Source organism: Crocodylus siamensis, chromosome 3 (assembly GCF_052110815.1).
Source record: "Crocodylus siamensis isolate JL-2025a chromosome 3, ASM5211081v1, whole genome shotgun sequence".
In the NCBI taxonomy this organism is placed as follows: Eukaryota; Metazoa; Chordata; order Crocodylia; family Crocodylidae; genus Crocodylus; species Crocodylus siamensis.
This window is the reverse complement of record NC_143397.1, coordinates 92,146,184-92,170,097: the sequence shown is the minus strand read 5'-3', so window position 1 is coordinate 92,170,097 and position 23,914 is coordinate 92,146,184. Positions and strand designations below refer to the sequence as shown.

Genomic DNA, 23,914 nt, shown 5'->3' with positions numbered 1-23,914 from the left:
TGGCTGACTGTTCCTCTTAGCAGATGTCCGGGTAATTGAAGTCACCCATGACAACTACATCCCTTGCCTTAAGTGCCTCTGCAAGCTGGCCCAAAAATTCCCGGTCCAGCTCCTCTCCTTGGTTGGGGGGTCTGTAGTAGATCCCCACTGTTAAATCCCTTTCCCCATGGCCCTCTCATATCTTGACCCAGAGCACTTCAGCTTGCCCCTCCTTTGACCCCATTTTGCTGGCAGAGGATATGTATTGCTCCTTGACATAGAGCGCCACACCCCGGCCTTTCTTTCCTTCTCTATTCTGCCTGTAAAGCCTATAGCCCCTAATGCTAACTGCCCAGTCATGGGATGAATCCCACCAAATTTCTGTTAACCCTATTATGTCTGGGTCTGAACTGGCTATTCTGAGGGCAAGTTCCTCCTGCTTATTCCCCATACTACGAACGTTGGTATATAGGCATTTAAGGCCCTGCCTAGCTGCCTTATCTGGCATTGACGAATGCACAGTCACATGGGTGGCAAACTGGCTCCAGGGACACACCTAGAGGGTGGTGGTGGACAGGTTGATGTTGACCTGGGAGGATGTGGGCAGCGGAGTCACCCAGGGCTTGGTCCTTGGGCTGGTGCTGTTCAACATCTTTGTTAGCAACCTGGATGAGGGTGTGGAGAGCACCCTGTTCAAGTTTGCTGATGACACCAAGCTGTGGGGAAAAGTGAATACACCGGCAGGCAGGGATTGCCTCCAGGCAGACCTGGATAGGTTAGAGAAGTGAGCGGATCTGAACTGGATGCAGTTCAACAAGGACAAGTGCAGAGTGCTGCACCTGGGGAGAAGGAACCAGCATTATGGTTATAGGTTAGGGGCTGACCCGCTCAGCAGCACAGAGGCAGAGAGGGATCTTGGAGTCAGGATTGACTCCAGGATGAATATGAGTTGCCAATATGACAAAACAATAAGCAGAGCAAACCGCACCCTGTCCTGCATCAACACGGGCATCACTAACAGGTCCAGAGAGATCTTGCTCCCCCTCTATGCAGTACTGGTTAGGCCGCAGCTGGAGTACTGTGTCCAATTCTGGGCGCCGCACTTCAAGAAAGATGTGGAGAACCTGGAGAGGGTCCAGAGGAGGCCACTCATATGGTTGAGGGCCTCCGTGGCCAGCCCTATGAGGAGAGGCTGAGGGACCTGAATCTCTTCAGTCTCTGCAAGAGGAGACTGAGGGGGGATCTTGTGGCTGCCTACAACCTTACCAGGGGCCAGCAGCAAGGAGTCGGGGAAAGTCTGTTCACCAGGGTCCCCCTTGGAGTCACCAGGAACAATGGCCACAAGCTGAGGGAGGAGAGGTTTAGGAAGAACTACTTCACTGTGAGGGTGGCCAGAGCCTGGCATAGGCTTCCCAGAGAGGTGATGCTCTCACCTTCCCTGGAAATCTTCAAGAGGAGACTGGATAGGCACCTGGCTGGGGTCTTATGACTCCTCCCACCCCCAGTGCTCCTTCCTGCCCATGGCAGGGGGGTTGGACTCGATGACCCTTCCAACTCATTGATTCTATCATTCTATGTCTATGACTAGATCATTTAATGCTTTACAGATGGAAAATAAACTGCTTATCTTACTATGGAATTCTTATGGTGATCAAAGGCAGTATGTACAGTAAGTCTTGTAGTAATTGCTTCATTAAACACTTCATAAGTTTTTAGTAAAAAAAAAAATTATGTGGCAAGTGAAAATGTAGCTTGCTCTTTAAAATAAAGGTCCCAAATATTCCTAAAAGTGTAAGGCGCATACTGCAGAGGTATGCAAAGAGTGAGAAATGCTTCCCTGCACTGTATGTTAGACCTTAATATAAATCAAACAAAAGGTAGAGTTCAGTGAAGCTTATGTTTATATGAACTTATTCATGCAGCAGCATCAGTGTGACAGAGCACCTTAGATCTGTAAGTCAATTAAAAACAAGCTTTTCAAAATCAATTAGAAATATTGAATTCTTCAGTTGTTGAATGCCTAATGTGAAGCACTAAAAGGGTGTTTGGTTTTCAGAGGGTGTTCAACAGCCTGAAAGGGTCTCAAGTTCCACACAAAAAATGAGGCATCAAAGTTATCAGGGGGTTCTGAAGATCTCTTAGTTTTTCCCCTACGAAACCTACAATCCAGTTTTAGATTTTAAAAAACTGTGTGCTGAAGGAATATGTCATATATCAAAAGGATATGTGGGTGGCTATCAAGGAAGCTACAGAAAGGCTTCATCTGCTGATGGTTGTAGGGAACATCTGAAGATAACCTATCTATTACTAGCCATATAGAAAGGAGTCCTCTCAGTAAGCAGCTGACCTGAACTGCAGGAATAAAAAAAGGACAGCTGACAACTTCTGTAGAGCAATTGCCAAGTAAAAAGAGAGAAGTGAGAGGAGTCAGCTGCATGGAGGGGAAAGAAATAAGGGGTAAGGTCTAAACTTCTTGAACTCAGTCCAAGTTTTTGTTATATCCATACTATGGATGCCACCAAGAAGAACTGGGAGAGCTACCTATTCAAGTTCTGTCCGTCTCTCCAGAAGTCTTGGAAGACACGTTCCAAGTGTGAATTGTAGCAGTTGGAAGGCATGCCAATTAACAATTACCCGGCAGCATCAGAGAATCTGTGGAGGTGTACCCTGTATTATATGAAGTAGAACAACTTCAAGAGGACATACAGAAGGCAATGTACCCGGGAATATCCAATAATAGGGATCTTAGGGGTACTCGCCTGGGAGGTAGGTGTTGTGAGTTCAAGTCCTGTCAAACAGAGGAAGAATTTAACACGTTATCTTCATTATAGAAGGGTGCTCTAACTACTGCACTTTTTAGTAAGTTTCTCTTTGATTTTAGTGAATGGTGCCTAAAACTAATTTTCATTTCTTTTACCTTACTCTGGTTAAAAATAACTAAGGTAGAAAGAAAACATTTTTGTTTTGAGTTGAACAAACTGTTTCTTTATCCCCAAACAAAAATATTTTATTTCAGCAAGAAAGAACAGATGCACTGAAATCATGTTGGTCTAATACAAACTGATAGATTTTTAAATATTTTTCTTTCCCCTCCCCATCCCTAAACAGATCACAGGGTAACTATTTAAATGCCCTGCCTGCTACAGTTGGTAAGAGCCTCTGGCTGACTGTTGACATTAAGACACACTTAATAATATCTTGAAAGTTTCCTTTTGAATTATTTTGTATGTTTAATTTGGCCTTGTCATTTTTTTAAAAAAGATCTCTCTTTATCTCTTTCTCCACGCACGCGCACACGCACACGCACACGCACACACACACAATACATCCATATATAGGTTTGTTTCCTTAGCTAGAAATTTAGGGCGTGGTTATTTTTGCTAAGACATCCAAAAATTTTCAAAGTAGATGCCTGTGCTGATAGACTTTCAGATATGTTTAATGATTTTGGATGCTTCCATTGTTGGATTCCCAGTCTGAAACATATTAAAAGATCCTGGCTTTTAGAAAGCATTGAGTACCCCCTTTCTGAAGAAAGTGAATTCAGAATACAAAGCCTAATGTAGGCACTCAAAAATAGGATACAACTAAGCTTTAATTACAGGCAGTCCTCAGACTTATGACACAACTAGTTCCTGAAAGCCACATCTTAAGTCGAAACATCGTAACTTGGAACCGATGTTCCCATAGGAACAATTTTATAATTGGGGGATTGGTTCCTGAACCAAAGCCCGATACCCTGTTTTCATAAAAAATAACCCAGAATTGTGTACTCAGTCAATTATAAATGAGTAATATAGCTACATTAATGTATTTATATTGTAAATAGCAGTCATGTTGATTTGGAAGGATTTCTTTGAGGTGATCTTTCTGGACTTTTTGAAGGGGTCTTGGTTGAAGTCTTCTCAGGAGTCTTGGCTGACAGTTTTTCTGGAGACTTGTCTGGTTTCTTAAAGAAAGTGTCCAAGGAAGTTTGGACAGATGTTCTCCAGGGAGATGGGTGACACAGCAAACTTGTTAACTGGCGTGGTGTGGCATCATATCAAGTGTTGTAAAGTCAAAACTGATGTCAGAAAGTCAAAAGAGCGTGTCAATTTATAGCATTTAAGTGCCATTTGCTCTAACTCAAAACATCTTAAGTCGAGGACTGCCTGTATTCGGGAAAATTTGGGGGCTAATTTTCTGGTTTATATTACTTTATTTCATCACAAAAACACTTGCACGGTATTAACAGACTTTTACTATTTCTCTTTTCTTAAAAAAAAAGAAATCTTGATTTAACTGAAATTTTGTACATACTCCAGGGCACCCTTCTGCTACTGTACGAATAATAAATAATAGTAATGATAACAGTGGGGTTTCAAGAGCTCTGGCATTTAGTAGGACCCTGGAAGAGTGCAAATAGTTGTTTATTATTCTTGTTACGTTAGTTCCAAGAAGTCCTGAGATCAGAACTCTATGCTGGTTGTTGCAAACATGGTAAAAGGACAATGCCTTTCTCAAAGTCATGTAGTCTAAATGGACAAAAAGGAAAAGTGAGACACAGAAAGTCAGACCCTACTCTCTCTAAGCACATGGAAGTGAGGAGCACATTTGAAAACACTGCTTCTATGAAACCCATAGGCTTAGCTTATCTAGAATTGATTCATTTTATCTTTTTTGAAACTCCCACAACTTTTAGCACAAGTATTCCATAAACACACTTTTAAGCAATGCTTTTGTACCTACTTATATATAGTACAAACTATTTATGATATTAGCCTAAAGCCAAAAGTTTTATGATTTATCATACAGTTCATTGAGCTGGGCCCCAGCAGAATCAATAGCATTACAAACCATGGTCACTGCACAGCTTGGCACAGCTCAGTATACATGTGTGTTGCAGATAATCCCCACAAAGGATATTTGTGTTAATCAGCCCCCAATCATGACTGGACCCAGGTATTCTTGTCAGAAGTCCTGGGATCCTTCAAAAATTGACATGCAAATGAAGCACAAGGCAACCTGGTCTGACTCCACCTCATGGAGGGCAGGGCCACACTGATCAAATGCAACAAGCTGAGAGAGGGGTGTCAGGGCTGGCTCTGGCTTTCCTCAGGGGGGAACACCCAAGCATTTTCTTAAGGGCTACACAAACAAACGAATGAACAAAAATGGTTTGGATTAGTAAGTTTGCCCAATATGGGCCATGTGTTTTATAGTTGTGCTCAGTGTTGATTGCATGTAATCAACTTCATACTTGGGTTCTATTAATGACCATATGCTGTTTTTGGCAGCAGCTTAATGATAGTGTATTTAATAAAGTTTCCTTATATGCATATATAAGACGATGAGCTTTTTTCCCTATGCTGACTGGGGAAAAAAGCCTCTCGTCTTCTATCTGAATAAATATGGTAAATATGATATAAACATGGAAGGATGAGGATTAAGAAGAGAGTGATTCCTGTATTGGATTAGGCCAGTGAGCAACCTAATCCTAAATCCTATCTCTGTGAAAACCAGCACTGGATGATGGAAAGAAAGGAGCTGAATCCCTGTAATGAACAAATTCAACAAAACAAAACAAAACCCCAGCAACAAAAAAACACAGGAAAGTTGATGTTAGACAATTGTTAGTTTATGTCTTGAAGCCTAAGGTTTTTTAGCCTTTCTAAAACGTTTTAACCTAATACCACTGTGGATGTTGATATTTATTACATTAATGTCTAATCCTATTGTGCAATGTACTAAACACTTGGTCATGTTGATACATGCTCTCGTCTTCCCTGGAAATCTTCAAGAGGAGACTGGATAGGCACCTGGCTGGGGTCTTATGACCCCTGCCACCCCCAGTGCTCATTCCTGCCTGTGGCAGGGGGTTGGACTCGATGATCTGTCTAGGTCCTTTCCGACTCATTGATACTATGATTCTATGCTATTTTATGTCACTGAGTTCCAGAGATGGCACTGGTATATTAAGTAAACATGTGATATCTTATTTCTGTTTACTACTTCACATGTGCGCATATGTTTACATAATGCTCCCTCAACTATTGTGAGCATTTATTATTGTTAGAGCCATGTTTTAGAGGAAAGACAAAATACAAGGTTGACAAATTATTCAAGTCACAGTTATGCAGTAGCTCATTGTTCAGGGGACAGAAGTAAGCTTGAAGGGGTTGAATTTAGCTACAAATGAAAAGGATTAAAGTAAATAAAATTTTCAGGTTGGAGCAAAAAGGAAAGAGTCTCCTATTTCAATCTGATAAGGAAATAGAATGGTTGGTTGTGTGATGTTAAGGTTATTTTATAGGGGACAGAAAAAATATTACAGAAACAACTTCAAAGAAAGTTATGCAACTAAATTATGATTTACAGCTGCAAGTGCAATAATGCCACACACCCTGGATTTTTAGATATTTATTTATTTTATTTTACTTTCAGCTTTTTGCAATAGCTTCCTTTTCCATCACAGCACAGCTACTCCTTCCTGAGTTGGAAACCATAATGGATCTCTATATCATACAGAGTTTGGAGGACTTATTCATTTTTCCTGCAAAAGTTAAATAAAGTGCAAAACTTTCAGCCCATCAATCCTTTAGGAAGCTGTCCAAGGTGACATTTCATTAGCACATTTTGTCAGTGGATAAATCGTACAGCATGCACTGAAGGGAAGGTGGAAAACATCCAGTCCTTTTTCATTAGAGCCATCCAAAGTTGAACCACTGGAGATTACATACAAAAAGCACATGAGACAGAGGAAGCGCTATCCTGTCTATAAACTGCATTAATCATTCATTCCCTTCTGAGTGTCTTAAGTCAGTGCCATGTCTCTGGTTAGGCCCCAAACTGGCTATTCAATTTTGAGCTGCGTGACAGATACATTTCAAGGAAAATCACAGACATAACGACTCCTGCCAGGCTTGATAAAGTCCTCATTCATCAATTAAGAAGTTTCCAATAAGGAAAGATGGATGGAGCAAAATAAGGAAGATCACATGATAATGTGTGCTGGTGTTCCCCTCCTCCTTCCCCCTTCTTTTTCTTCTGATGCTGCTGATGATCCTGGGAAGAGGAATAAGGGTGTCTAAGTAGCAAGCTTTAATTCACTTGTGTGCACTAATTACCTAAGGGACTGGGACCACTTTGATGCTCCACCTACATTAAATGTCAAAGGGCTAAAGGGAGATAACAAATATCACAGGTGTCTCCCTATTACTGCAGTGACGAAACATTGATTTTCTCTTAGTAAAGTTTTCTGTGGCTAACCTGAAAATGTGCACACCAGTGTGATCTGTATATCATAATAACACCCCTGTGAAGCTGGATGGGCATCTACAAAATATACTATAAAAATGAGCTGTGATCCTTCAATAAAGAAAGTGGACCAGAAGCACTTCCAGTCTACTTCTGGCTCTGCACAGAGCATGCAGGGGTCCCCCCTCTTCTGCCCCCCAGCTCAGTGACTGGTGCCTCCTGGGTCTGGGGGAGCACCTGGGATTTCCCTGTGGCTGATCGGGGCACAGGGGGGTCCCCCACGCACTCGGCAGTGGACCAAAAGTACTTCCGGTCCACTTCTGGGTCCACTGCTGAGCATGAAGGCCACGCCCCCCACCCCAGCCTCTGCACTCCTGTGAGAAGCTCCATCTGCCCCACCATCACAGCATTTACAAGCCATGCCTGGTGCCCAAAGGTATGTAGAAAAAACATTTAAAGCTGTGTCTATGGCTGAATGGCTGATTCTCCAAATCTGAATCAAAACTTCAGATTTGGATTTGGCTGAATCAAATTGGGAGAGTGATCTTTCATAGACTTCATAGACATTAGGGCTGGAAGGGACCTCAGAAGATCATCGAGTCCAGCGCCCTGCCCAAAGGGCAGGAAGTCAGCTGGGGTCATAGGATCCCAGCAAGATAAGCATCCAATTTGCTCTTGAAGGTGTTCAATGTAGGTGCTTGAACCACCTCTGATGGCAGGCTGCCCCAGACCTTGGGGGCTCGGGCAGTAAAGAAATTCTTCCTTATATCCAGCCTGAAACAGTCTTGCAGGAGTTTGTGACCGTTCAACCTAGTCATCCCTTGGGGCGCTCTGGTGAACAAACGTTCCCCCAGATACTGGTGGTCACCCCTGATAAACCTATAGGTGGCCATCAGATCACCACTGAGCCTGCGCTTTTCCAGGCTAAAGAGCCCCATGGCTCTCAGCCTGTCATCGTAAAGTCTGTTTTCCTGACCTCTGATCATGCGCGTGGCTCTTCTCTGAACTCTCTCAAGCTTCTCCACATCCTTTTTGAATTGTGGAGCCCAAAAGTGGATGCAGTACTCCAGCTGCAGCCTCACCAAGGCCGAGTACAAGGGGAGAATGATGTCCCAGGATTTGCTTGAGAAGCATCTATGGATGCAAGCCAGTGTTTTGGTCGCATTACTAGCTGCAGCATTGCATTGCAGTCTCATGTTCATCTTGTGGTCAATGATGACCCCCAAGTCTCTTTCTTCCATAGTGCTAGCCAGTGTGGCACTGCCGAGCCTGTAAGGATGCTGCAGGTTTTTCTTCCCAAGGTGGAGAACCTTGCATTTTTTGGTGTTAAACACCATCAGGTTCTTGTCCGCTCATTTGCTGAGCCTGTGCAGATCAGCATGGATCACTCACCTGTCTTCTGGTGTGGATGCTTTGCCCCAAAATTTCGTAAATCAGCGAACTTGGCCAATCCGCTTCTGACTCCAATGTCCACATCATTAATGAAGATGTTGAACAGTATAGGTCCAAGGACAGAGCCTTGGGGGACCCCACTGGTCACAGGACACCACAATGATTGACTTCCATCAGTTACTACCCTCTGGGTCCGACCATGATCAGCCAGTGGGCATGTAGAAACCCTCCTCCCCAGTCTCCAAACCATACACAAATACCCACAGGCCCCAGTGACCCTCTGGGTCTGACAATTTCCCAGCCAGTGGGTCGTGATGGACCCAAGGCCACAATTGGCCAGCTTCGCCAAGAGGTGATCATGGAATACCAGATCAAAGGCTTTTTTGAAGTCAAGATATATGACATCAATCTCTTTTCCCTTGTCCAGGTGACAGGTCACCTGGTCATAGAAGGAAATGAGATTGTTCAAGCAAGACCTACCTGCAACAAACCCATGCTGGCTATCCTTTAGGATGTTGGCATCAGCCAGTCCATTAAGGATGGCCTCTTTAATAAACTTTTCTAAGATCTTCCCTGGGATAGATCTTAATCAACTAACAGAATCACTGTCCCCTGATTCAGTCCAAATCTGAATCCGAATCGAATACAGGACATGTCACACACCCCTACTTTTTAGTAACAAGAGCTCACTGTTGACTCATACTCAGCTTATTGTCCACCATAACTCCCTCAGGTCCTTCTCCACAGTACTTCAGCCTAGCTAATCCTTCCCCAGTCCCAAGTGAAAGAGCTTTCACTTATCCTTGGTGAGTCTCATCTGATTGATTATGGACCATTTCTCCATTCTATTCAGGGAATTCTACCTGCTTTCCCTTCAGAGCATCTGCAGCTCCACCTAATGTGGTGTCATCTGGAAACTTGCTAAGCACACACTCAGTCCCACTGTCAAAATCATTAATGAAGTGATATAAAGCTACAAACTTTGAGCCATAATTTTTTAAACCTGAGTTCCCCCTGAATTACATCATCTCTCATTTATATTGCTCTTTAAGCTATCCCATTGTCTATTCCAGGTCCACTGCCGAACATGCTGGGGACCCTGCTGTGCTCCTGTGGGATGCTCATCCACCCTACCATCTCAGCGTTCATGAGCTGCCTGGTACCTTGAGGTATGTAGGAAAAACATTTAAAGCTGTATCTGTGTCCAAATCTTCAAATATCTCTGAATTGATTCAAAGTCTTCTGATTTGATTAAGAGAGATTAAGGGGTCTCCTGATTCAATTTGGATTTGGAGATTCAGCTGCTGAATTGGGCTGAATCTCCTCTGAATCGAATCAGCAAACAAAGCTTTGCACAACCCTACTAAAACGCCAATGACATGTTGGATTATATTAAAAGGTATGTTTCTTGCGAATCAAGAGAAATAATTCTTCTCCTTTAATCAGCACTGGTGAGGCCTTACTTGGAGTTCTACGTCCAGTGAACGGTATTCACATTAATTTTTTTAATGCATTATTTGTGCACGTGGTTTTGGAACCCATGGCCAGGCTTCACTCTGCTGCCATCACTGCTGCCCCTGGGCCACTCGGTGGGGCAGTGGTGACAGAGCAGAGGACTTCAGGGCAGCCTAGACGTGGCTCCAGGCTGCTGCAGCAGGGTGGGAAAGGGTGCGCACAGGCACAGACAAGCAGCCACAGCCTGCATGTGGCCAGGAGTGCAGCCTGGCGGCATGTAGAGCACCACCCAGTTGGTACATTTGTGGGGGGAGAAGGGACATGAGGGAGGGAAGGAGTTGGGGCAAGGACTGGGGTGAATGGGGTCCCAGGGCTGGGGTGGGTCATGGGATACAGCCATGGGAGGCTTGTCCAAGGGGACAGGGAGGGGCAGTTGCTGCTGCTATGTGCATCCCTGAGGGAGGCATGGGGGGCATGTGCCCCCCGGGTTTGTGTGAGAGACAGAGGCGGGCTTTGGGCTGCAGGCTGGGGCTCTTTGCATCCTACTACTTTTGCCCTGGAAGCCACATGATGGCCATACCGTGCATTTCCTGCCCTCCTGGAGGCAGGAGGCACAGCATGGCATTGTGCGGCTCTTGGAACAATGCAGCAGAGCCGTGAACCCACAGCTCATCTCCAACCTGTGCACAAATCCAAGGGGCACATGCCTCCCATGCCTCCCCTCAGAGTGCATACAGTGGCAGAAGCTGCAGCACCTCCACACCTGGACAAGCTACCCACGGCTTCATCCCATGATGCACCCTAGCCCAGGGGCCCTATTTGCTCCTGCCCTACTCCCTCACCTTGGGGGGCTCGATCTGGTGCTGTTACCCCTTCCCCAACCTTCATACAGTCTTACCACAGTCTGCCCTCTCCACAGTCTTACCTTCTGGGTGTTGTATGTTTGTGTGTGTCTGTCCCTCGCTCTCCCAGCCCTACTGACCCTCACTCCTGACCCACAGTACCGCATCCCGCCAGGGCATGTGGAAACCCTCCTCCCCAGTCTCCAAACCATACACAAATACCCACAGGCCCCAGACCTTCACAAATTCTCTTCACCGACAACCTTACAAAGTACTTGCATAATTTTGCATAATTTGAGATTTTCTATGCATAGTTTTGAGTTTTTCCCAGTGCGATTCAACTCGTGATTAGTTTTGTCTAATTTTTTTAATTATACAACTAATCACAATCCTTTTTTTAATCGTTTGATAGCTCTTTTAAAGGTGATTGCCAGTTAGCACTTCAAGGGGACAGACCTGGTCTTCGGGATGTTTCTCCAATACATACATTTCCTTAGTCATCTGTTACTGTTATCAACATTTGCCCAGGCTATGATGTACATGGAGTGTTTTAAGGGGTTTTGAGTGGATTTCTTTACTTTTATGCCTTTTTTTTTTTTTACCCCTGTGATTGAATAGAAATAAAATGGAGAGCTGAAATTTCTTTTCTGAGTTCCCAGAAGCAACAAAATAGATTATGACACCATTTAACTTAAAGGCCTATGTTCAGCTGCTCAGAACTAATTGACTGTTCTGATATTAATGTTGGTACTCTGGGTAGCAAGATCTTTTCAGTTTTATATAGTTACAGTAGGAAACATCTTCCTCCCATTATACTTTGGAAGCTTGAACTTCTTAAGATTTTTTTAATGTGGCTTTATAGAAATATTTTTATGTGGCAGTAACAGGTGTCTGTGGTTTTGTGTTCCTATTTTATTATTTCTGACAGTTTCTGTTTTGCATACGTGCTTTTCTACTGGCTTAGCTTTACCTTCTTCATGATTATCTAGTAAAGCCAGAACTGACATTTATGACATCACAGTCCCTTGTAGTACATATAATTGTGCTATCATTAGTATCTAGATTCAAATAGGAGCACAGCATATGCTGCAAAGCAAAAATGCATCCTTTTTCACTGAAATACCTTTGGGAAGTTGTAAATATATTTTTTAAATTTCAGAAAATATCTGAAAGTTGATTATTATACTAAATTATTATAGTTTTGATAGGAAAGAACTGTTTAAATCTTACCATATTTACAATCCTGCATGGCCAGGATTTTCAGATCAGGGTCTTTCCAAAACATTTGGGGCCTGTAGCAGGGAGCCAGGGGCTCCTGGTGCTTTAAAGGAGTGCAGCAAGCTAAGTTAGTTGTGTGTAACTGCAAAAGAGGAACACAGACTTACCCTTAAGTCATATGGCCTGTGGAGCAACATGGCAGGAAGGGGCAGGGCTTTGAGGCATATAAGCCCAAGACCTGAGCCAGAAGGGGCTGTCTTTCTTTGTATACTTCAGGGAGAAGAGCTCCCAAGGAAGCTAGATGTAGGAAACAAGCCCATAGACATCCAAGCTATCCACAAGAGCAAGACCAAGATAGCTAAGGGGGAGTATAACTGGTGGTAGGGTACTGACCTACAGTGAGGACGGACTTTAGTGGGAGGTACTTTGCCTATATTTCTGTTATCCTTAAATTTGAAACCAGAGGAGTGGATTATGGCTACAGGGATGGCATGGAGGCCCTGGGGGGACCTGAGAAGCACCCAGTATAGATCTTATTAGGGTTCAGGACCCCAGGGGTGGAGTAGCATGCAAGTTGCCAAGCCAGAGTTCGAGACCCCAGGGACTAACACAGGAGGCTAGGGCCAAGGGCTGAGAGTCCAAGAGGGCAAGACAGGGCTCTGCTCCAGAAGCTGGCACAGTGTACCTAGACTGGAGGGCCCAGCTAGAGGAAAGGGGCAGAAGCCCCAACAAATGGTTTGAGGCTTGAGGGCCAAGTGCAGAGGTTCACTCCTCACCAAAGTACTGACTGACATTTGTGAGGCACGGATGTGACTTTGGGGGCAACTGGAGGTCATCATTCTAGCTCCCTAAGGTGACTAAGGGACTCTTAAAAAGAGAATATACCCATAGGGTGGGAGGAGAGAGGTATCAGACCCCAAGGAGTAAGCCTTCCATAGGTGGCCTCTCCTTTTACATAAATCTAACAGCAAGTTGTGGCAGGTGAGTGATAGAAGGCAGAGGAGGTCAAGGAACATGGACAGGCTAGTGTGGGCATTTGAGGCACCAGACTCTGGAGTGGGGTTACCCAAGTCTGTCATAGGGCCCAATCCTGCTTCTGTCAGGGCATGTTTTAACTTCAGTCAGGAGCAGAGTTAAGCGAATGCTGATCGAACTGGAAAATCTTGCCTTCTGTGAAAGATTATTGCCAAAGTGTTTGTGTTTTGAATGTTGATTCTGTGTAAAATTTGATTTATTACAAATTTATTTTTAGTCTATTCCTATGATTGTAAATATATAAAAAATGCACTGAAGTCAAAGGGAGGTGTTTTCCTGTCTTGGGAATATAGAGCAACTGTGGTGTTCTTATGACAAACTGGATAGTGTCTGCTGGATAAGGGTCAAATTGCTACTAGCTTGCTTGGTTGTACATCTGTAACCTAAACTGAGGCTAGGGCTGTTTGAAAGTCAGTCAGATGAGCGTCCTTGCCCTCCTCAGGTCTTTATTTTAATCAGTTTTTTTCTCCCTCCATGGAAATTTTCAATTTGTTGCAGAGAAAAGAAAAGTGAGATGCGAATTCAAAAGATCTTTTTTTCCTTTTTCTTTCCAACTCTGTGAAAACTCATATTTCATCAGAAGCAGGAAATTTCTTGTAGAAAATGTCATTTAGGTAACACTTCAATTTTTCCATTAAACAGCTGGTTTTAGATGGGGGGCAGGAGTTTTAAAAAAGCTGACTTCATTTTAGAAAGCTGGAGTTTACAGCTTTTGTGAATTCTGTCCGAATAAAGGGCTGTTTTCTAAATAGTGCTTTTCAATTCTGGTCCACAAAATCCGTTCTTCAGACTGTTCCCCAAGACCATAAAAAGTGGTGGTGGAGATTAACATGCTGCTGGGATTTTTTCATACCACGCCTAGTCATCTTAAAAAGGAAAAATGTTTTTCTTCCCCTACATAAAATTATAGAATAATGGAAAAGTAGGCTGGAAGAGACCTCCAGAGGTCATCTAGTCCAATCCTTACTGGAGGCAGGTTCATGCTTAGCTAAACCACCCCAAAAAAGTCCTCATCTAATTTATTTCTAAAACTACCCAATCAACCCTGCTGCACAACTGCAGAACATACTACCTCAGGACACCAAGAGCACTCTAATCAGCCACAGGTAAAGCAGGAGAACAATGGCAGTCAGTGTCCTGATGCTGAAAATGCAGTTAAATGCCCTTGAGAGATCCAGGGAAGGAGGCTATACCTTCCTCCCCATTACAGAGGAAGGCTAGAACCCTCACAGGCCATACCAGTCTGACCTTGGGATCCTTCTTGATCCCAATGGTATTGACTGGGCTGACCATGAACACAGGGGTGCCAGAGGGAACAAGAGAGGTTTGGGCTGCACAGTTCAGAGGTAGGATTCTCCTTGTCTGCTTTCGCTCCACCTGCTGCATGGCCAGGAGTTACTGGTTTAACTCAGTTGTTGCCATGTTTAATTTTTAGGTGGAAAATATTAAGTAAAAATGTGCTTCCCAGGTCATCTATGGGTAGTCTCAAAAATATTTGAGGAACAGTCCTTATTTGGTACCTAAGTCATGAGATATTATTGCTCATCCAGCAGAACAGCTAAAATCCACATTTTTTAGTATTGTTCATGATGCCTTAGTCTTTTTCTTCCCCTCTCTCATAAAATGATATTTAGATTATACATGGAGTAAAATCATGGTAACTATACAAATACTAGTATAAAATTATGGCCCAACATGTTTTACCTCTATAAGATTTTTGTTACTGTGGTTACGACAAGCTTTATTATAGTTATAAATACAAATATAACTATACTGTAGTTTTATCTTAGTATCTCTATTATATCCCAAATTTGCTTCTTTGCAGTGGCTCTTGTCATAGGTTCATAGGTATAATAAAAGCTTTAGCTTTCTTCTGTCATTGCCCAGATACCATTCCACCCTCCTTTGGCAGGTAGCATTTAAAGAGAAATTAGAAAGGGAGGCAAGAAAGATTGCTTTTAAATGTAGCAGCCTCATAAAAGATTATCACTTTGCACTGCAAGACCATGTAATTCATTGATATTTTTCAGTTCCTTAGAAAGAAGAGTGTAGGGTCATAGGAAAGTAGGACTGGAACAAACCTTGCAAGGTCATATCATCTAGCCCCCTGCTCAAGGCAGGATTGTTCCTTGACTAAGCCATGTCAGCCAAGTCTTTATCCAACTTGCTCTTGAAAAGGGATGGAGGTCCACAACTTCTCTGTGTAGCCTGTTCTTATGCTTGACTGAATTCACAGTCAAAAAGTTCCTTCTAATCTCCAAACTAAATTTCCTCTGCTTCAACATTGATTACACATAGTTCTGCCTCTATAGCCACATAGAAAAGACCATTTCCATTTTCTCTATAATTGTTCTTTAGTATTTGAAGACTGTTATCAATTCCCTGCTCAGTCAAACATATTTGTGGGTATGTTATATATATATATGATTATGAAAAAATAGTGATAATTTTCATATTATATAATATGAAGATGATGCATTATATATCATTAATATAGAATATGTATCAAATAAAATACACATACAATATGAAAAGATTGCTTATTTATGTTAGAACTCTTGAGTTCATCTTTATCTAAAGTAACAGAAACTATTATAATCAGTGGATACTAGCAGGGTTATTTTGCTTTTGGAAACCATATTTTCAACTATTCCAGAGAGTCCTTTGTTTTCTTAAAGAACAAATAAAGAATATTGCTTTGTATTAGGGTAGGTTGCAACTTTTCCATCTACTTTCTCAGTGTGACATTGAGCTTTTGATAAAATGAAAATTGTAATGGAAAACATTTACTTGATATATTTCTTTTTATTTGGAATTGGGACTCCCTTTTTCCTCCCACTTTCCCCCAAAAACTGAGTTTCCCTTTACAAATGAATAGTTTTCCATTGTCTGGAGGCTTTTTGGATCTTGAAGGGAGGAATAATCAGAATGCATGTTTAGAGGACTGTGGGTAAAACCTAGAGATGATCAGATTTTTTTCTTATAGAAAATTACAGTAAAAGTAGAGATTTGAGCACTTTTCATTGTAATTCTCTACTACAAAAATTCAATTTTTCTTGAATAACTATCTTTTCTGGTTTTAAATTTTTGATGAAATATAGAAAGTTTCCATTGGAAGGACACTTTCTGATCAAGGATATTTTTCACCATTGTTTCTGGTCAAAGTGTGCCTTTGTTTGTTTGTTTTTTCACCTTCCATTCCTATTACTTGTAAGTTCCCAGCAGCTTGTACATTGGGCTTGGACAGACATTCAATATCTCCAGAGAGAGTTCCTACTCTCTCTGGAGAAACTGTGAGTGTACAGAGTGTAATCTTTCTCCCAGGGTACAAATGGCTACTCGGGGAGAAAAATGACTTGGGAACAATTTAAGTGAAGCAGCTTCCTAAAGGATCTCTCTCTCAGGAGGAAGAACTTCTGTACAGGCAGTGGGCTTTGCTGCTTCTTCCTCCCTTTGCATAGGGTTAAGGAGTGTGTATGTTGGTCCCAGACAAACTGGGAGCAGAAAACATCCCCTCAGTGCTTTAGGATGGAAAAGCCCAGCTCTTAGGGAGCATATTCTGTTCCTGCCAATGTTTCATGCCTAAATCACACTGTGGCACTTGGGTGCGGGGAAGCATACAAGCATAATACACCTTGCCAAGCCTAAGCTGGTCTCCAACTCAGCATGGAGGATGGAAAAAACTGGAGACCCTGACAATTCTTGCATACATTCTTTTTTTTTTTAAGTCTAAGTTGTCAGGACATTGGATGGGCAAGCAGGTGAGAGCTTGTAGGGATGGCAGCCAACCCCTCTATCACCACTAAAATTTTCCATAAAAAACCTCAAAAATTCTGATGTGCTTAGCATAGTGGTCAGAACCAGAACCAATGAAACCTATTTTTCAAATAGCCAGAAAAACAAAATCAGTCATTTCTTCTGTTCTCATAAGCGATAATGTTCCATAAAACCACAACAGAGGCTCTACGTTAAAGTCCATCTTCCAGAAAGTGAGGTAGTAATATTGTTACATGAAGATTACAGCTTTCCAGAAAAATTCTAAAAATGGTGGGGAGGAAGGCAGCATTTTCACAGCTTCCTGGAAAACCGAATCCCTTTTGGTTGTATGTCAAAGATTTGGAAGAAATATAAAGATGGTGAACTGCAGTGCATCATGGATGCTGTTCCAGACAGATGCCTATGTAGAAAAGCTGACTGGGACTAGGGATAGAAATTACACATAAACTAGTATAATTGGTCAGAAACCAGTTCAAATCTGTAACACAACAGAAATTCAGTGCACATAAACCACTTTCAAAATGGCCAAAGAAGGTTTAAGATCAACTTGGATGGATGTAGTGTCAGATTTAACTGGTTTAGATTAAATCAGTTTATTGAACTTCTCTCCCAGATCCCTATCAGATTCAAGTTAACATAACAGTCCCACAGCATCCCAGGATGCCTTGCACTTCTTCCCCCCCACCCCACACACAGGGCATGTGCACAAGACTTGGCCCAAGTTGTCTGCTCCAGCTAAGCAGGGAAGCATGCTCTAGCACCCCACAATTTCTGGCTTAGGTCACTGCAAGAATGTGGCTGCATTTCTGGAATCAAAAGTGAATGTCTGTTTAGTTGCTTAATGGTGGGGATCCTGGTTTTCTTCGTTTAAAAATACAAAATTCTTTCATTAAAACCTCACCAATCCACATTTTTCCATGATTAAAATGAGATGCCACTATAGAAAGAGAGATAGATATCAGTTAAACACAATGTTTTATCGATATATTTATGATTTTAAAGCAATTTGGAAGCCTACCAGTGCCTCAACAACTATAATGAAATAAATTCTAAATAGCTACACAATTTGGCATTTGATTTTGGGTTTTTTTACATGGAAAATCAGAGCTTCCCGTGCTCCCTTCCCTCAATAGGATGCAGGTCTAGCTGTGTCTGTCCCCCCAGCTGCTTTGTGGCACTGAGCAGCCCTGATTATGCTGGTGGGCTGCCCATGCCTTTGCTTTTCACTCCCAAACCACAGCCCCCCAGCTCTGCTGCTGCCCACCAACAACTCCCTCGCTCCTGCTGGTTCTATTCACTGCCCAGCCACATCCCCCCCACCCTCCAGCCCTGCCAAAGACAGCCCCCAACTGCCAGGGTTAGGGGCCAGGGACCTGGGTCCACAGGCCCCTGCCCCTGAAGCAGTGCCTGAGCCCCAGCTGCCAGCTATGGGAGGTGATGGCTGCTGTGGCAGAGCAGAGAGCAGGGTTTGGCTTTTCCTCCCCTATGGGCAGCACCCAGAGTAAAGCCCATGGTGAGGGTTGTGGGCTGCCCACTGTGGGCTCGGGGCTTCCCACCCTGGTGTCTGTTTCCCAGGGCCTCCATAGTCCAGGATGTGACAAGGCAGGACAGAGAAGAACTGAGTGGGGAAGCCTCGTGCTGCCACTGGAAGCTCCACACCACCATGGTGAGATGCCCCCACCTGCCTGGCAGCAGTAGAGAGCATAACTCCATGCTGCCACCCCTACTGCTGCCAGACAGGAAGGGAGCACCTTGCCACAGAGATCCAGGGCTCACAGCAATGGCATTGAGCTTCCCTACCCTGCTCTATCCTGCCACTCCAGGTCCCGTCCACTCGGCTGTGGAAGCCCTAGGGGAGGGCAGCAGGAGCAGGATAGGCAGCCCCAAGCCTGAAGTGCATAGCCTGCCCCCCACCCCATGCACAAACCTGGGGGACATTACAGCCCCAGACCCCAAGCCCCACGCATCACCCCAGCTGGGCAGCAGTCCCAGCCCTGCCCAACTCTCTCCATCCCTCACTCACTGTTGGGGCCTCAATCTCCCCCAGCAGACCTAACTGTAGAGAACTGCTCTCTAGGCTACGTGGTGGCCGTGTGCATGGGTACATGCTAAATGCACATGGCACCCCCTGCTTGATCACCTCCTTCCACTCCTCCCAGACCTTTGCAGGCTGTAAGTCTGCCAGCCTGCAAGGAGGAACTCATCATTTCTGTCGCGCGTGGCTCGGTAGAGCTGGTGGGTCTTTTCCCCTTGGGTGGGCTTTTTGTGAAGGAGGTGGCTACACACGCAAAATGGTTGCAGGATTTTTGTTTTCATTTTACTTGCACGTCAGCGGAATAGACGCGTAGGCGCAGATCAAGCAAAAAATGGACATAAGTTACATTGCGAGATCAACAGCTGCAGAGACCCTCTGGAGACAGAGATGAACGAGGTCTTATCGAGTGCACTGGGAAGGGTACACTGGGGAAATTTTGTACTCAGTGGCGGAGAAGCACGTCAAGGCTGTCCAAGCCTGGGCGGGGAAGAAGAGTTCCTCCTTGATGTGCTGAGGAGCGGTGCTTCTGCTAAGGTTTTATAAGCCGAATGATGTCTTTCACATTGCAGGTGCCGATGGGTCAATTTTTTGCATCTGCTTTTGGCACGCGTGGGAAGATTAGAGGAGAGAAAAAAAGAAAAGGGTTCTCCAAGGGCGGGGCCAACTAGCTTGGGTGTGTGCTGACGGCACAGTCCTGTGCATAAGACATGCCCCCTTGCTGTCAAGCACAAACATCAACATGCTGGACCTCATCCTCATTCTCTGGGTCGAGAGACTCTTTAAGCGGCAAGCACGTATATACAAAAGCAGCTAGCGTTATTAACTTTCGCTTTAAAAATTGAAATGCGCAACAAACACAAGAAATCACTATTGCGAATATAAACAAGATGGTTAACAATGGAGTTAACAGATTTACAAACCAGGCTGAGGTGTCCCACCCAAACCAATTGAAGATGCTGGATAGCCAACTTTGGCCAATTCCGGATGCTGCATTCACTTCTTTGGCCAATTGGCGGATCCTAATTATTTGCTTTTCGAGAGGTAAAGAAACATTAGGGATAGCAATACAGCACAGTTTGTGGGACAAATTGAGAAATTGGCAAAGTCCACCTTCGCGGATTAGCATGGCGTCAAGCGCAAGGCAGTTTTGTAGACTCATTTGTGAGGTCGCTTGCAGTTGTTGGTTTATCATCACAAGAGAATTGGATGTGGAGTTTGCTAGTTTTTTTACGGTTTCAGCAAGGGAGACTAACTGAATGCGGGCTCTCACAAGCCCTACGCCCCACAGGAGGGAGAAGTCTGTAACCGACCAGGCGAGCTGTTGGCGGACCTTGTCGCTGAAGGTGAGTTCACTCCACGTGGTTTGATGGGTCAGCGAACGGGCATGTCTTTGCAGTGTCGGGCTCAACGGGTGGGCGGTATCAGCCTGTAAGGGTGGACAAAAACTGACAAAGCTTAAGAAACATTGGACGCCAGAGAGAGTGGGCGGTAGTTTGGTATGCAACCAACCATCGTTACAGGCCCAAACGAGGCCTATTGGGGCGGGAGTGCTTAATTCGGAACAGCACCCCCCGAATTGGAAAAGTCGCTCAGGATACTGTTCACTGGTGTCGTCCAAAGGAATTTTGACTCCGTGACAAGCTGCAGTAAGCACTGCTGCTTGGAGAAAGGGATAATAGAACCCAAGGTAAGGATCATTGCCAAAATTCCTGGGTGCAGTTAGGTTAATGGACAGGGAGGCATTCCATTGAACTATGGGTGAAGGGGTCGTGAGAGGAACATGGGTGATGGTAGCTACATGCCTGGGACCAGGTGTCAGGGAAAGTGATAAGAATCAAGGAGGCGTCAGGGAGTGGGGATCCCATGTAAGTGAGTCATCAAGACAAGACTCATCACTGCTCTCTGAGTTGAATCCCCAGGGGATTTTTTAACAGGGTAATGATGTAGTTATCAACTTGTTTGGAGGCTCTCCCAAGACAGTTTTGTTACACTCTTTCTTTTCGATGTTGCGAAGGTCTGAAAACGTTAGGTTGAGCTTCCAGGCATACTGTACAGTGCTAAAGCTACCATCATCCAGCAGGCCTTGTGTAATGTTTATGGAAGGGTTCGAGCTTTGTAAGGCTCACAGGAGCCAGTCTGAGATGTTAACTGTATTAACATGCCTGGTGAGAACAGGTTCGGTGACCGACATGGGTATTTTCAGGCATGCGGTAAGAACTTTTCCTGTCTTGCCATCTCCCAAAGCGTTGGCTCAAGCTGACAAGAGATGCAGGACTGTGTTGAAACATTAAAGGATGAGCTGGGAGTAGAAACATTAAAGGACGAGCTGCGCCAGAGAGTGAGGGATAAAATAATGGGCAGGCTGACTAGTACGCGGGCCATCCTGTAAAAACAAAATAAGACAGACAAACAGTGACCGGATAATAAAGCATTGCCCTAGGGGCGTTCTGAACGCCTAGTTAGCCAATTATGGTGAGCTAGCACAATTCTGTCTTGGGCTTCTAAGCGAACTTCGTAAGTGTTTGGAAAAGAGCCAGTTCTTATGATGAGCCCTTTTTCGGGAAGAGGGCAATGTGGTGCGGTGGGGCATAGGAGCCACACTAGTTCGCCTGTCTGAAACTTGGGGGTCCACGGTGTCTTGGGTACCACTGATCATTGTTCCCACTGGGTTTTATTGGTATTAAAGTTAAAAATGACTTGGTTGATGCGACTCTCCCATCTTTTATATGATCCATGGCCTATGATGCGGATCTGTTCCTTTATTAGACCAATGGCTCGTTCTACAATGCTGTTCGACTGTGGGTGGTAAGGAAGGTATGTGCCAAGTAACATTGTGGGACACCACGAACTTTTGGACCTCATTGCTTTCAGAAGGTGGTCCTCCATTGGATTGAATCGTATCGGGTGATTGCCATCGCGCAAAGAGGCCAAGCAGTGCCTTGCAGACGTCGCTGGCCCTACTGCGGTGCAGTGGGGTACAGGCTACCATGCGGGAACCAAGATCAACAACAATGAGGCCTTTTGAGAAACACCTTCTTTCGGGGAGCAGCCCAATAAGGTCAACTTGCCACACCTTTCCTGGTGGGAAATGTTTTGGGTTATATGCATCATGTTCTGCTGTGCTGGGATGTTTTTTCTCTCTTGCACAGTGTTCACAGTTTTGGCTAACTTGGCACCTAAGCTGGTGCGGTCCCTGTATTTGATTCCCCTCTAGGCGCACCCAGCATCTATTGGCTTGCTGGGGCCCTGGGTGCCCCCAATGACTGTGGAGCCACTCAAGTAGTGGTGTCGTGTCGGCATTAGTGGGTCCCGAGGTGGCGGTTGACACCCACCCTTGATCTGTGCGCAGTGGCTCCTGTAGCCACTTGTCAATCATTTCGTGTACGGGGTCTGTATCTGAGCAGTGGGAACGTGTGTGTTTGATAAGGGGCAATTCACGCAGGTTGCTTAGAAAGTAAAAGATATTTTCCCAGTCTTCTTCATATGTTGTGGGCTCAGTGACACCAGTTAGGATGTCATAGGTGAACTTGGAGTCGATGGCGATGATGGGGATGGGTCGAATGCCATCGTGGTTTGATTCATAGTGTGTCAGGACACTGGCAAAGGCATACAATTCACAGGCTTGGGGTGATGCAGTGCTTGGCGCTGTGCGTACTTCATAGATTTTGCAGGTGGCACAGGTGAACCCGAAGGAGCCTTGGTTGTGGGAGGACCCATCCGAGGCCATCCATGTCATCTGGGTTATCCCGTAGAGGCATGGCCGATGCCACTCGGTCGTGTCGGGTGGGGGTGCGTTGCACAATGCCCAGGATTTCCAGTTATACATATACTCCAGGACGAGGGTGGCCCATGTGGCGGGGTCACCCTCAAAATCAGGGGATGGATAGTCGGGGGAGAGCTGAGGAAGACAGGTCACTCCTGGTGCAATGCTTACTCCTTGTTGTAGTTTTAGATGGACTGCTAGTTGGAGACTGAGGAGTACGGTGCCGGTTACTCCATAGCGGTGTTGACTTGTCTCAAGGATTTTATGGAGGTTAAAGAGCAACTGGCCTTCCTCATTTTTACCAGTGGTGTAGAGATGAGTGCGAGTGTATCCAAAGTGGAGTGTGACAGGTTGACTGGGAACGTAAGCATGGAGCTTTGTGAATGCTGACTCTTGTAAGAGTTGCTGCAGCGCATTGTTGTCTCTGTGCGTGCATGGCTCTCAGGCATTGCCCTTTTTCCGTGCCTTCACTTGGATGCAGCTGAGTAGTGGTAAATGATTTGCCATGATAGCTGGCCGAGTACGCATTTGAAGTCGTCGGTGGATCATGGGTTGGTTTTAAGGGGAGGCGAGAGAGAGGCAGTGGATTGAAGATGCCCTTCAAACCATGTCCCCAGGAACTGAATGCAATCCTTCGGCACTACAGTAAATTTTTCTGCATTTACTGTTCACCCGGTGCTGTTTAGTACTGTGACTAAGTTTTGGAGAGTCTGCTGTGCAGAAGACTGATGGTGACTTGTGACAGCGCTGTCATCAACGTAAGTCCAGATCTTAGTACTTCCAGTGGCTTGGAATCATGGAGTGTGGTGTTTATCACCAAGGTGGCAAGTGTGGGTGAGTTGCAGTAGCCTTGAGGGCAGACATTCCATTTATACATATGGCCTCCGGCACACATGTTCAAGATTCCTTGTTCGTTGTTGAGTGTTAGGGAGTAGAACATGTCCTTGAGGTTGATAGTGCCTCTGGCCCATGATTCTGCCTGGAAAGCCGACATCTCAGCCATGATGTCTGGCAGGGTCTGCATTTGGGGTTGTGTCAATTGTACGCAGTGTTTGTTTGCTGAGCGGTAGTCAACGACAAGATGAATGGCGCTGGGGTTGTTCGGTTTTGGAATGCCCCATCCAGGTGACAGGAAAATACTTGTCTGCACCGGGGTGATACGGTTGCTGGAAACTAGGCATT

At 44.7% G+C, this 23,914-nt stretch overlaps 1 long non-coding RNA gene across 3 annotated transcripts in view; it reads left to right on the top strand.

Annotated features, from left to right (window-relative positions):
* The window catches only part of LOC149868539 (uncharacterized), a 126,113-nt gene that overhangs the window by 46,201 nt on the left and 55,998 nt on the right, over window positions 1-23,914 (top strand). For all 3 annotated transcript variants that reach the window (XR_016441004.1, XR_016441003.1, XR_016441005.1), the window contains one exon: window positions 9,681-9,776. This is a non-coding gene — a long non-coding RNA (uncharacterized LOC149868539). The remainder of the gene's footprint in view (window positions 1-9,680; window positions 9,777-23,914) is intronic.